The 14688-nt window shown below is 35.9% G+C and overlaps 1 protein-coding gene across 9 annotated transcripts in view; it reads left to right on the top strand.

Annotated features, from left to right (window-relative positions):
- Positions 1-14688, top strand: part of RALYL (RALY RNA binding protein like) — a 391973-nt gene that overhangs the window by 45428 nt on the left and 331857 nt on the right. The window contains exon 3 of one of the 9 annotated variants that reach the window (XM_054817861.1): positions 1105-1188. The exons of the other annotated variants lie outside the window; for them this stretch is intronic. The gene's annotated coding sequence lies outside the window, so the exon portion shown is untranslated. The remainder of the gene's footprint in view (positions 1-1104; positions 1189-14688) is intronic. 9 annotated transcript variants of the gene reach the window in all.

Below are 14688 nucleotides of genomic sequence, written 5' to 3'. Positions count from 1 at the left end.
TGCAATGTTTAACACTTTTGATTTTGCAGTTTCACTAAATTTATAAAGTGAGATGCATATGGTGCGGAGAATAAGGTTATGGAGTGCCTGAAAAAATACCCGCAAAGAGACAGGAAAGTTCACGGAATTCTTGAATAGCATAGGAAAACTATAAATTTATTAATATCTGCATATATTTTTTTTAATCTTTAGTATCAATGTTATTGCAAGTACAGGTGCATTGCAGATATGCTAAAGAAAAAATCCTTTCCCCCTCAGTGTTGATCACACAGTATAAGTGCCAGGTGTTGACACAGCACTACAGATCTCTCCACAACTAAGTCTGTAGTCACCACCCTCCAAACAGAAGCTGCTTTGAATTCTTCCTACACCCACTGATCAGTAAGACAGTTTCATTTCTCCATGAGAGGATGAAGTTCAGGTTGTGCCTGCCCAAAGACGGCAGGCCCCGAGGCATACTGATGAATTTAATCTAGTTTGGCCCATCATAAAGGCACATCACAAGGCAATAGTACTGGAACGAGACAGACCCCTGAAGGTGTAGGACTAGGGAAAACCCTGATACTTATCCTGAGGCTGTTAATGCACAAGATCGATCTAGATGGTACTTATACTGAAAGAGTTCACAGGTCTCTGTCCCCAAAACCTTCCTTTGGCTTGTGAGCCTGAACGGCTATATTCTTTATGTTCTCAAGAGACAAAACGTTTCACACACTGCAAGAGAGGGAAAAATCTGGTTTGCTGAGATGAGGTGCATTTAACAAAATGCTAGATAAAGAATTTTCAAGACTGTTGTGGAGGTGAAGAGTGACTTTTGGAAGTGATAAAGAAATGACAAAATGAACAGAAAAACTAGTCAAATGTTAAATAAGGTTCCCCACCTTATTCCTCTGGAAGAAGAGAACTGTCAATTCCAAAAGCTTCATGAATCATAGAACTTAATAAATATTCTATAAAATATTTTTGGATGGAAAGAGCATGCCAGCTTTCAGGAAGTGGTCTGGAATTCATGAAGGCATTTCATTATGATGTCAGATGCTGTTTTGCTGTGGTTCTCAAACAGACATATAGGTAGAGTTTCTGAAAACAACCCTCCCTCTCTAGGTCAACAGCAAATTGTCTGGGCTGCCTTAGGACTCCTTTTCTGCTGTCTGCTCAGGGCTAAGAAGGAAAATCGCAGTGGATCAGGTAGGAGGGGAGAAAGGGTGTGCTGGGAAATGGATGGGAATAATCAGGAGGAACACAAGGATAATTAACTAACATAATTATTTGTCATCACTTGGACAATTATATTTCTAGAAACTGTATTTCTTGAAGTAATTGGATAATTTATATCCAATAATTTATATCCAATTAGTAAGAATTGTGCATAAAATGAGAAAATTATTTTGGATGAGTGGAACCTGATTGTTTTGAAATACATATTCAAGAGATATAGTTATTGCTTTAAGAAAAATCACCTGGAGTAGGATTTTCTAAAGATTTAGCAAGGAAGTTGGTCATAGATTGTCTCTCTGATTTGTCTAAATGTTTCCTGGAAAATGGCATGAAAATTACTGCATATAAAGAATGCTTTGTGTTTCTTGGAAGTTGCCATTCATTTTCCAAAGGAACCAGTATAGGAAACGCAAATTGGAGTTAGATGTGAAAGAAAAAGCAGACAGTCAAGGCAGTAATAATATTATCCTCTCTTTTACAGAGCTGAAAATAAATAAAATGTCCATTTAGCAAGCCAGGAAAAAACATGAGATTTTTTTTGTGCAGTGAACTCTTCAAAGTCACATATACCTGTTAGCAGAGGTGTTAGGGGGCATGGGACAAACATAAAAGGATAGCTTGTTTTGTTCTTAGCAATTCTCAATACTTTTATTTTCCATAGTGACATTTATACTTGAGATTTGGATAATGAATTTTAATAATATTTTACTGATTAATTGGTCTAAATTGGCAGGAAATAGGGTAAAGGGGGTGACAAAGAAGAATTATTTCTGTATGATAACTCTGACATTACAAAATAGTTCCATTTGATTATACAGGGTATCTCTGACTTTGAAATTTAATGAATTCTGCTCCATCTCATGCAACCTGTACAATCTTAAACTGATAACTGCAGAATGCAAACTTCCTTCTGTCGGTGGCAGCAGAAATAAGCATATATAATCATCCGGACACTCAGTGCTCGTATACTCAAACTGTATTTTCTGAAGCCTATTATGGGTTCCTGTAATGGAGCAGTGGAATCTCTGTGCCTTGCCACCTTTCAGAAACATTGAGCAGAATTTTGGCAAAAAGTGAACTGCGAATGAATGATAATGAGTGCCCTGAGATTAGTTTTTGACCTGTTGCATGGCCCCAGTTTAAAACTGTATGAAATGGCTCTACGTCTTTGTGGAAGACATTTGAATGTTTCTTGTTTACAATGAGCTCTGACATCACTTTTTTGTGTTAATGCAAAATTTCATCTCACGTTTGAACTATAGAATTAACAGGGAAATGTCAAAGCTACTTGAAATGTCTCTCTCTGTAGCAGAGATTTCTCCAAATGGGATTTTCCTAAGCAGTCAAAGTCAGTTAAATGCTTGGAATAAAAATAACAAAAAATCTTGAAAAACAGTGTAAAGGTGTTTGGAACCCACCTTCCATAGCTAGCAGATAATGCCAATCAGTGGCAATTCCTTTCTCTGAGCCTCTGGGAAGGAGAAAATTAGCATCACTAAGCTGAACACCTTACCTAGATTTTTGCAAATTTTGAGCTTCCTGTCAGCAGCCTGTATTTTTAATTTAAAAGACTTAATAAATGCTGAACATTTTTTTAGAAGACCCCAGGATGACCCTCGCTCTGTGCTCAAAGAGGCTGCAGCTTCCTGCTATAGAAGTGGTTTAAAAAGTCTAGACCTTCAGAGAGATTAAATAGCCTCTTTTCTGCTCTAGCATCTCATTTTTTTCAGGGCATAAATATGCATGGAGATAGAAGCAAAATTAACTGTGTCATTAAAACAATTAAATGAAACTACACGCCAAAGAAAGAGAGTAACTCCATTGTGGTTACAGGCAAAAAATAGGTCACTTTGGCCAGCAGATTCAGTTTTCATTTCTGACCCAATTAAAAAATACTTTGTTGAGAATAACTGTTACTTGCAGATTAGCAATCCAACATCATATGTCTTTCAATTAATTAATTATGAAGGATATTTCTTTTCTAGGTCCTACAATGTAAGGATAAATCTCAACTTCAGTGATGTATTAATGAGCAATGCCAGAACATGTATTGATTCATTACTTTCATTTAATGACTTGAAATGTTTGATACTCTTAAAGTAGTAGGAATGTTTCACCATCCCTCCATACTCAAATTTTTTAAGGAAAGGAGCTTGAAACTTGGGTTAAATATTTTTCCTGAAACTTGGGATAAATATTTTTTGTAAGGTTTAATAAGAAACTGAGTATCTTTTCAAGGTTAAATATGACTGTATTATACAATGGAAAACATTCTTTTTAATTTTGTATTTATTTAACAGGAGATTACTTATAATGTATAGGTTATCTCAAACACAACATGATTAAAACTGTCAGGTATACAGTGGTGCTTTCATACAGATACTTTTGCATTTCTTGCATGTCTTGAGGGAATGCCTTCTAACTGAATAAGTGAAAAGTGCTGACATTACAAATGAAATATTTGGTATTTACAGTGCCTTTATTTTTTACTTCCAATATGTGTATTTTTAGTGAGAGTGCTTAGTTATTAACACATTAATAATATTTTGCCCATATACCCTTGTATACACATTGCATCCTCTTAAGATTATTCTATCATAATTTATATTTTATTGGCATAAAGCACCAATGCTTAATAGAATTGACTATAGATGAATAGCAGTACTTAGAGCAATGAACAATGACAGAATGTAATTAATGTTTCTAATAAAGAGGAAGGAAAAGTTTTAATGTGGGGTTTTTATCCTTTTCTTAATTTCACTATTGAAGCTAGAGGGAAAAAACCTTATCTTATAAAAGTAGATTGTTGGACCATAGTTTCAAGTCATTATTTTCTAGAAGACCAGCAAATAAATAGTGACGAAAACACCACAGATTAAAATATCTATATAATGGAATTTCTTGGACAAATCTAGTTGGAGCAAAAAAAAAAAGTTATAATAATTTTACAACTTTTTCTGTTGGCTGCTTATAAAGTTTATCTCCTAATGTGTCTCTTTGTTCTAGTTCTTGTTAACTGTTTTTTCTTTTCATTGTTTCTTGTGTATAAATTTGCAAGTTCAGTTTTTCCCTTACTGGAACTTTTGACAAACTTTCTTGGTTTTATGCGTTCTGTAGAACCTGAGGATTTGCGTGGATTTTATGATTACTTTATCAAAATAAATAATGGATCAGGCTCATATTTTAATCTGCCATTTGTGCAACCTAGAAGAAAGAGTAGAAAGTGAAGAAATGTCAAGAGCCAGCTACAATTGCCTGCCCCTGGCAGCCAGTTTTCCTTGAAGAGGGGGGCTGTCAACAGGAATCTAGCCCTAAAACAGTGCTTGATAGTGCCACATTACTTTTCCCAGTAATATTTCAAAAGCCACATACCACACTAAAGAATGATTTCACCAGCCATAGATGTGCACCTAAATCTGAAGCAACATCTCTAAAGAAACAGTTTGAGTTAACCTTGAACAAAAAGTCTGCAATAGGAAGAAAAGGTACCGTGTCCAGTTGAAACTGCAGCAAGAGTCACTGTAGGCCAAGTGCTAACACCTGTATTGCAATTTGCACAGGAAAACATGGGTTTAGAATTCTCTGGAAAGCAGTTAAGCAGTACTTATTCCAGTACTGCTGACAGTCTTGCTCAAAGTTACTCAGGATGTTGTTCCTAGCTCTAGTAAATCTCTTTGCCTGAAGTCAAGGTTTTAAAAGGTGATTGGTTTTGTCTTTTTGTTTCTTTTAATCAGCATGATATGTATACATTCATTAATATATACAATTTAAAATTAGTCTGTTTAAAACAAGATTTGATCTTGATAGTTCCATTTATGGCTAAAAAACCATTTTATTTACTTACATTTTTTATTTCAATAAAAATTAGTTATTACCAATTTAATTACATACAAAAATAGAAGAAAATCAACATATTCAGTATCTCTATTTTCATAACTTACAACAGAAAAAAACCCATAGAATTCACAATTTTTTACTCATAACTATAATATCTGTCTCCAGTGAAACTTTTCTATTTCTTTTTCTATTTCTTCACTGGTTTGGATTTATCTAATAAATAAGAGCCTGTTCCATGAAAATGTTTGGTTTTTTTTTTTCATTTAGACTCATTCATTTGAAGCTGAAGGACAAGTAGAGGGAGAAGAATACAGGCAATATTTATATATATATACTTTTGAAAACAAACCAAACCAACCAACCAACCAACCAAACCAAAAGATGGGAGAGGATGAAACCTATTAGCACCCAAGGAGACCAAGAAAGGAGCTCAGAAAATCACTTAGTCCAAGCTGGTTTTCAGAGCTATGAGCTCAGACCAGGCTGCTCAGGGCTGTGCCATGTCGGGGCTTGGAAACCTCTGAGGATGGAGCCAGCAGAACCTTGCTGGGAACCTGTGCCTCTGCCCAGCCCCGTGCCCTGGGGGGAAAGGGTTACCATCAGTCTTTGCTGTGAGGAGGTAGCGTCTGGAAGAAGGGAGCAGTAACAAGTCACAGGAAAAAGATGTATTGAAGGTCACAGGTAGGAGGTCTGGGCTCCTTCGCAGTTTGGCTCCTCACACATCATAGGAGCAGACCCTGAAAGTGTTATGTGGTGAAAATGCAAGACCCGATGGAAACAATTTTGTCTCATTCTTCAGATTCACTGTAGAACTAGAAAAAGTCTTCACTTAAACATTATACTATCGGCTAGAGTAGTGGCAAACAGCTGTTTTCAAGGGCAGTATCTCCTATTTTTCTCTAATAGAAATGATATAATTTATATTTAAAAGAATTATGTTATTGCACATTAAGACTAGACCTGCAAGACTTAATATGTTAGATTAAAAAGCTAATTGAATTGAAATTTATGACCTGGTGACCATTTAAGCAATGACTTATAAAACACTTTCCATTGGATCTGCTACATATAGACTAAAATTCCATAGAGTAGATGTGCTGGATTGATTTACAAAAGTATATAAAGTGATCAGCTTTACCAAGCAAAGAGAAAGCTTACCAAGTTTGTTATAAATTAAAAGTACAAGCTTAATTATGTAAACTTGCTTCATTCTGTAAGTAAGCAAACGCTTGAGGTTTTGCCCTTTTAGCATTACTTTAGCCATGTTATTTAAATTCCTGTGTAATTATAAACCACATTTTGTCAATAACAGAAAGATTCAGGTCATTAAGTTTTAATTAATAGCACAGACTGATTAGCAATGGTTGAATACCATCAAAGTGACTTCTTTAATCTATTTAACGTGTATCAAGCACTCTAATTATTATTTTTATGTAAAGAAATCTAGTGCAGTTGAACACTACAACTTCACTGTTATGACATCTTTATAATATTATTTGAAAAATATGGGTGGTCACCAATTAACTAGTATTTGTTTACTGATAATTTTCATAGAAGTAGTGATGATCCATAATGATAGAACTTAAACATAAAACAGCAATGAAGACAATTTACTTCAACAGAATCTAATTAATAATAATGTAAAGCTGTGTAATAAAGGATCAAAATAAGCAAAGCTAAAGTGAAATACAACAAATAGTTCCTGTGATTTTTGTATAGAGTTATGCTAAATTATACTACATTCACAGACCTATGAATCTGTGAGAAAGTTTCGTCCCAAACCTACATAAACATTTGGATATTCTGGAACAGTTTTATGCACAAAACTGTCTTCGTGTACTGAACTTTGAACACATAATTTTACTGATCAGTATGACTCTTGGTGTGCTTAATTTTCAAGAGCACTCTAGTAACTTTTTAGAAGTTTGACACATGAATAAATGCATTCAGAATTCAGCTTAAAAACTGCACAGACACAAGCTATACTCTTATATTATTGCAGCTTTTCACTATCTATGGATGTAAGATTTCGGGGGGGGGGATCAAACCATTATCTAAGAGGAAATCTGTGTGACATGTCACGTGTATCAGAAATTATTATATATTATAGATCTAAATCTAACAATTTTTATTTGTGAAGAGTCTTTATATTACCAATCTGTTAAGTAATTATATTATAATTTATATTCTTCTAAATTTTGGTGGTAATGGTTGTTGTATAAAATCTTTGCTCTTAGAACATTTGTGAAAGCTGTTTACTGCCTACTATATTAATAGAGAGGTAGTATTAGAATTTTACAGCTAGCTAAAAACAACAATAAAAGTCACCTTTATTTTGTGACTCTCTTTCTCCTCTAGTATGCTCTTGTGTTGAGAATAAAGTAGTCTGTTAAATTTATAGGAAATCGGATTATAGGGAAACAAGACTTTATAGAATGTTTTACTTAGTTTGGTAAGCAATTAACAAGTTTGGCTTAATGTAGGATAAATTCAGCATTTCAATAAGCTGACTTATTTAATAGTTCAGTTCTGGAGTTTAATGTAGAGAAGGGAAAACAACTATCATGGTAATGAATATGTTTCTGTTGAAACCATTTATTAAAATTCAGACCCAGAGTAAAAGTGTACCTCTCCTTTTATGATTATGTTCCCTGCATCACAGCATACTATAACCACCAAAATAATCTGAGTTCTCATTTAGGGTTATGATTGAAAAATATTGGATTCAATGATTAGGAATTCACAACTTGAAGCTATTTGAGATTTCTTGGAAATTGAAATGCACTCTGCAGGAAAAAAAATACATCTTTTCTTGAAATAAGTTCCTTGCCATTTAACTGATGCAGTAAAGTGCAAAAGGAATAATACCTGAAAGAACTTTATAAGGTTTAGGATACTTAGGGTTCTGTTCTTATATTTTATTACCAGCAGTCATGTGTCACTTTTTATTATTGGTTGTTTATAGTTCCAACTCCTCAGTCTCCAGGCCCCGCCACCATAATTTTCAGAAATATTCTGCTAAGAGACTTAGCATAGGATACGAGACATTGTTATCCAAGAATAAGCCATAGCTCTGGCTTATTCTTGGAGGAAATGACATGGCGGTAAAAGAAAGGGAAGAACATGAAATGGATCCTGTTGGTCAATGTTTTCTAAATCCCTAAGGCTGGGTCTAAGTATGAATTGTGTGAACAGTGCTGGGCTCAGTGTCCGTGTAAGGTTTGGCTGTGTGCAGTCACCCTCCGGTGCACTGCTGTGTTGAGAAGAAACCTGCACATACGGTCTACACTGCGCTGAGCCATTGCGCAGTCAGTCAAGTCCGTGAGCAGGACACCTGCAATTCAGCCAAGTGCTGAAGGTCCATGGCTTATCATGTAGACATGAACTGAGGGACTGAGGCGAGATCCATTGCGCAAAACCAGAGTGCACTGAGTAAATGTTCCCTAGGCAGCATTTGGGAAGAGTTAAACACAGGGCCGGATGCAGCCAAAGAGACAATAAAGAGCAGTGCAGCCCCTTTCCCAGTACAGGACGCTGGGCGTTGATGATAGAGAGCTGCAGGTCACATGGCCCCACCTGGTTAGATGCCTCAAAGAGGGACACATAAAAACCAGCCCAGATAAATGCTCCCTGATCTGCAGGGCTTCCCACTGGGGCAGCCACAAAGATAGATAAAATTGTGTTAAGTTTCATTTCTCTCCTAGGCCTCATTTGGAATTGTAGGTAGGCACTCTCTGCATTCAGGAATTGCAGCTCAGAAAAAAGACTAGTAATGCATTTTATTCAATAACTTTTGATAAAAAATAGTGAACTAGAAGAATAGAATAGGTATAGAAAAGATTAGAATAGAATAGGAATAGCTCAGGTTGGAAAGGACTTCCAAAGATCATCTGGTCCAACTTTTTGAGCCTAGATATTGGCCCAATATTGGTTGGGAATTCACACTTACCTCATCTTATGTAAAGGCACTGGCCATATGTATGGGAATAATAATAATAATAATAATTAAGCCCATATTATTTTGGGGAGGTTTTTTTTTGTTGTTGTTTCTAATTTCAAACCTCCTTCTTCCAGAACACAGGATTTACTTTTGACAGAGTTTCTGGGAACAAGGAGAAGTGTGCTTCTAGGCTTCATGTGGGGGAGTATGTGAGAGCTGTAGGCATTTATGGTGGTTTTCATGTTGAAACCAGATCTAGTTACAGAAGTTCTTGTGTAACGGAGAAGCAGCAATCAAGGCTTGATAAGTGCTTTGATTATAGATACCTATATTCTGTCATACTCACATTGTAAGCCCTCTTTGGATTTGGCTGTCACATCCTCTTTCAGATGCAATTTAGATAAAAAATGTTCAAGGACTTCATTTTTGAAAGTACTTAGACAAAGCAAGAACCAATAGCAGAATGCTCAAAATATCTGATTATATTACATTTCTAATTCCCACTTGTGTTCAATCCATGTCAGCTAATTCTTACATGCTGTTATGTATCTGACTGCATCTGTGGGTGCTCGGATGACTGTGGTCTGACTGTACATCTCCCTTGTTTTTCTTTATTTTATGTCAGTTTAAGAAATCATGCTGATGTGGGGGTCAAGAAACTTTGAAGAGCCAGGCTACACATAGGGAGATTTGCTTGCAAAGCATACCACAGCCAGCGGTTCAGTTTCATTTTGAATTGTGAGGGTCTAGTTTTCTTTTTAATCATGCTAGGCATTTGATGTCAATGTTATCTTGTGGTAGTGTTCCAGAAGTGAATTATATGTTAGGCTGGCATGCTTCTTTGACATGAAAGTGTGTGTGCTGCAATAGCTCTCTACCTAAGCATGAGAAACTCAACCCTGCAGACACTACTCTGCATATGCAAAAAAAAAAAAAAAAAAAAGAAAAAATGTCTGCTGATCTTTCAAGCAATATGATAATATGTTCCAGATACAGAAGGCAAGATTAACACTTAAAAGGAGATTCAACAGTATCTTAAATTAATAGAAATACAATCTCCAGGCTTAAATATTTAATGCATAACAACATTCACTACTGGTAATACAGCAGCGATAATGAACTGCAATAACAAATATATGATTTTTTTTCCCTACTGATAAGCCTTTACAAGACAGGTTGCAATCTCTCTCCCTCTTATTCACTTTCAGTTTTGTAGCATGACATGTAGTATGTATTAACTCTATTTAGAGAGATAATTTGCCACAAAATTTTTTGCAATGTGAAAGGTTACTTATTCACAGAAAGTCAAGCAGTAAAGCAGAAAATGTCTGTTTGAATGAGATTTTTTTTTTAGTGTATAATGTCATATTGTCTGCAGTACAGGAGGAAGTAAATGGTGTTAGAAGCAGTAAAACTCATTTCTTATTATTATTGTAATACTGACCTTGGCATTTGGTAAAATAGCCCCCCATTTAAAAATAAAAAAATGAACAAAATAAATGAACTGTTCAGATTAGGAAACAAATGCTTAAGACATACTTAGGGACCGGTAAAGAGGACTCTAATTTCCTCTGTTTTTCTGTCCTCTAAACAGAGTTTTGAAGTATAACTTCATACCCAGCCCCTGAGAATTTCAGAGCTACAGTACTCTCTACCTTGTTTCAAGCAGTAGAAATAGATGTTGGAGATTTTACAGCAAAGATGTTAACAAATCAAGCCCTCCTATTAAACACCTAAAACATTACAAGCCATATCAATATGTAACAAAACCAAGAAAAATAGAATATCACTAAAAATAGAAACACTTATAAATATCCTAAATACAACATCACATAGCAAAAAATCCCCAAACTTGAAACATGTTCTTCTTACAAGAAGTGTTTTACTGCTACTTATAACTCTTTGCATGTATAAATGACTGGATGTAGTCTCACGTGGTGGTTTGTGCTTATGTCATGGGCTTATCTATCTCAAATGATTCAGAGGACTTATATCAACCAGAAAAAAAGACAACTAGTGTGAGGGTGGGGAAGGGTATAATATCTCCCCCTATCCCCAGGTATATTTGCAGAGGTGAAAGAAAACCAAAGACATAAATGAAACAAATGTGCAAGTCTGATGGACATCAGAAGGCTGGTGGGGGTTTGGCTTTTTCTTTTCTCTTTTCTCTTTTCTCTTTTCTTTTCTTTTCTTTTCTTTTCTTTTCTTTTCTTTTCTTTTCTTTTCTTTTCTTTTCTTTTCTTTTCTTTTCGAAACTCCCACATTTCCAGGGTGAGAACAAGAACCTTCACCATTGGTCTATCTGAGAAAACTGGTAGCAACTATATATTTCACGTTTTATATTAGCCTTCAGCACTTCACCACCATATAAAAGGAGAGAAATCCTTCAGGGGAGAAAGTCTGCAGGAAAACTGCATATGCAGAATAAATCAAAGAGTAGAAGTTTAGTAAAACTAAAGGTGAGTTTCACCTTGCAGATTAAGACACTCAAGTCAAGATATCTGCATATGGGATTTAAGTTACTTGCCTGAACAAAAGCATCTGGAGACATCTGAGATTACTAAGGTCTATAGATGCCAGCAAGCATGGAGATATGAGGGAGCTGCACCTTTCTGGAATGGAGCTAGGATACAGGAGGGATGCTCCAGATTTTCTCCTATGACACTATATAACTATGTTTAAGCAAATGAATCTTTCACTAGGCATCTACATAAAAATGCTTGTCTAAACCATCATTATACCCAATGGTGATGCAATTGTTGACAAAATGTAGGTCTGTTGTAAGGTGATGTTAATATATATCTAAGCTCTGTTTTCTGTGTATAATGGATACCTAGACACCTAGTGCATAAACAAGAACCTACACGTGGGCACCTAATTTAAATGTCTTAATTTGTGAGTTGAATCCTACCCTTTATCTATGGACATTTATATAAAGTATTTTTTATATCATTATACAAAATTCAAGAGTTCAATGATGCAGATAAAAAAGAACATATTCCTGAATAAACAAATCTCCATATCTAAAAGAGATATCCATCAAATTAATAGAGACCCAGTGTCTTGATTTTATTTTATTAATCAAATGTGAAAGTCAGATAATGTTTATGGGCTTCATTTGGATTAAAATAATCAAAGAGAAAATAATTACATCAACTTCAACATAACATTTTTTATATAAATGTGAGCTCAAATCCAATGTTAAATGACCTCTGATTTTTATATGAGGAGAATAAGAGTGCAAGACTTGTTATTTACAATGATAGATATCTCTGGATGCTCCATTTTATCAACAGCTTCTTGTAAGTGAAAAAAATTGGGAGAATGTAATGATGCTTATAAAAAATGATGTCAGGAAATTTCCAGGTTTTAGGAAATGCACAATAAGAGACCCCAGTCAACTGGGGGAATGTTTCATTTGACATGGAATACAGGAGAATTAAGTGAATGTTTCAGAGCTACTCGGATCAGACTTTCATTTTCCTTTCCAGATATCTTGCAAACAGGCACAGTTCTGGGGATTCTCATATCAAACATCAGTGCCTCAGCCCTCAGGTTGCAGAGTAAATGATTGATTCTTCCTTAGGTCTCAGCTATACCCCAAATTTCTGCTCTAGTCAGTATGGAGGATAAAGCATGACTCAGCATGAATACACAAGTGTAACAAAAAACCCCACTATCCAAATTGCACCAAAACCTCTTTTTTCTTTTTTTTTTTCAAAAGAAAAGCAAAGTATAATTGATACAAAATGCAGTGAATAAGAACAATTTGACACTGCAGCATAATTTTGCATTAATAAAACATCTTTGTTGTCGATATACGTTTCCTCTCTCCTTTTGGAAGCTGTTATACTTCACGTAACTACTCTAATATTCACTGGATGAAAGGGAGAGGGGCTGACATTTGTCCCAAGGCTGAGAGTGGTAGCTTTGAATATGACATACCAAAATTTATGTTTGTGGCTACCTTAGAATGCCGGGGTGAAAACACTCAAGTTTGTGTTTCCCACTGAGCAACAACAAAGTGCCTGTGGTGAGGTGCTTCCTCTCACTAGCTCATCCTATTTCTCGTTTCGCTTCAGTGCTAGAAAGTTCTATTCCATTGAAACTAGAGTGGACATTCAAAGTGACAAAGTGGCAAAAATGGTCTGGATTCTTCCTGTTTCCACCTGGTCTGGCAAGCACCCCTAAATCATACCCAGAGGGCCTAGTGTGGCCAGCAGGACTAGGGAAGCGATCGTCCCCCTGGACTCGGCACTGGTGAGGCTGCACCTCAAGTGCTGTGTTCAGTTTTGGGCCCTCACTACAAGAAAGACATTGAGGTGCTGGAGCCTATCCAAAGGCCAAACGAAGCTGGTGAAGAGCACAAGACTTATGAGGAAGCAGCTGAGGGAACTGGGGTTGTTTGGCTTAGAGAAAAGGAGGCTGAGGGGAGACCTTATTGCTCTCTACAACTACCTGAAAGGAGGTTGTAGCCAGGGGGGTGTTGGTCTCTTCTCCCAAGTAACAAGCAACAGGACAAGAGGAAATGGCCTCAAGTTGTAGCCAGGGGAGGTTTAGATAGGATATTAGAAAAAATTCTTCACTGAAAGCATTGTCAATCACTGGAACAGGCTGCCCAGGGAGGTGGTTGAGTCACCATCCCTGGAGGTATTTAAAAGACATGTGGATGTGGTGCTTAGGGACATGGTTTAGTGGTGGACTTGGCAGTGCTGTGTTAATGGTTGGACTCAATGATCTTAAAGGTTTTTTCCAAACTAAACTATTCTATGATTCTTTGATTTGCAGCAGCAGAGTTTCTTTGTTCCCCTGACTGAATCATTGCTCATTAGACTTATCTTTAGTAACAATTTCCCTTTCTCATGCTGTGCAGGCCCAGTGAATCTTAGGCAATATGGCTTCAGGCTTGGTACAGTACTTATGCACACATCCTGTGGTAGATTTATTAAGATACAAGAAGATGAATGTCAAGGGCAGCACATCCAAGCCTGAGCAAGTCTCTTTTACAGATTCCCTTTTAATGTTATCATTTCAAAGGATCATTTTTCATATCCAGTCATAAATTTCCAAAAGACTATTTATTTCATTAAAAAAAATAAGAATTAGGTCAAATATGGGATTTTGGTGGCCAGCTATTCAGCATACAACAGTCGTATTGTCTCCTGTTGGTTATAAAGATCATAAATTTACAGGACAACATGGACATGTAAAGGCAGGGTCAGGGATTTTCACACGTGGATGTAGTAGGGCTACCAGCTGTTATATAGCTTATTTTGCTTTGAATATTACTGTGCCTCTTGATACTGTTATAAAGATGACAAGGGTTTTCCTCTTGATAATTCATTCTGACTAGACTTTTTGGTTTGGAATAGCTTTTCTTATTGAGTATAACTATCTGGCTGATTTTATTGCTACCATTAACCACCGATCTCAGTCTTTCCCTTCTCTTGTTCCTAAATACAATTTTAAAAAAAGCCCACAACACAGCAAAAAATGTTTCAAAAACATGTAATTTTTAAAAGTTTAAATTTAGAAATATAAAATAGAAAGAAAATTCAACAAAATATATGAAAAATGTTCAGCTATCACTTTCTGATAACTTCTCTGACTAGAATAGTGACACCATGTTAGCCAATGCTTATAGATTTATGCAGTAGCTTTTCTTTCCAAAATGTTGTAAGGGCTGCTCAGGT

The sequence above is a fragment of the Grus americana genome, chromosome 2 (genome assembly GCF_028858705.1).
Source record: "Grus americana isolate bGruAme1 chromosome 2, bGruAme1.mat, whole genome shotgun sequence".
NCBI lineage: Eukaryota > Metazoa > Chordata > Aves > Gruiformes > Gruidae > Grus > Grus americana.
This window is presented reverse-complemented; position numbering and strand designations above follow the sequence as displayed.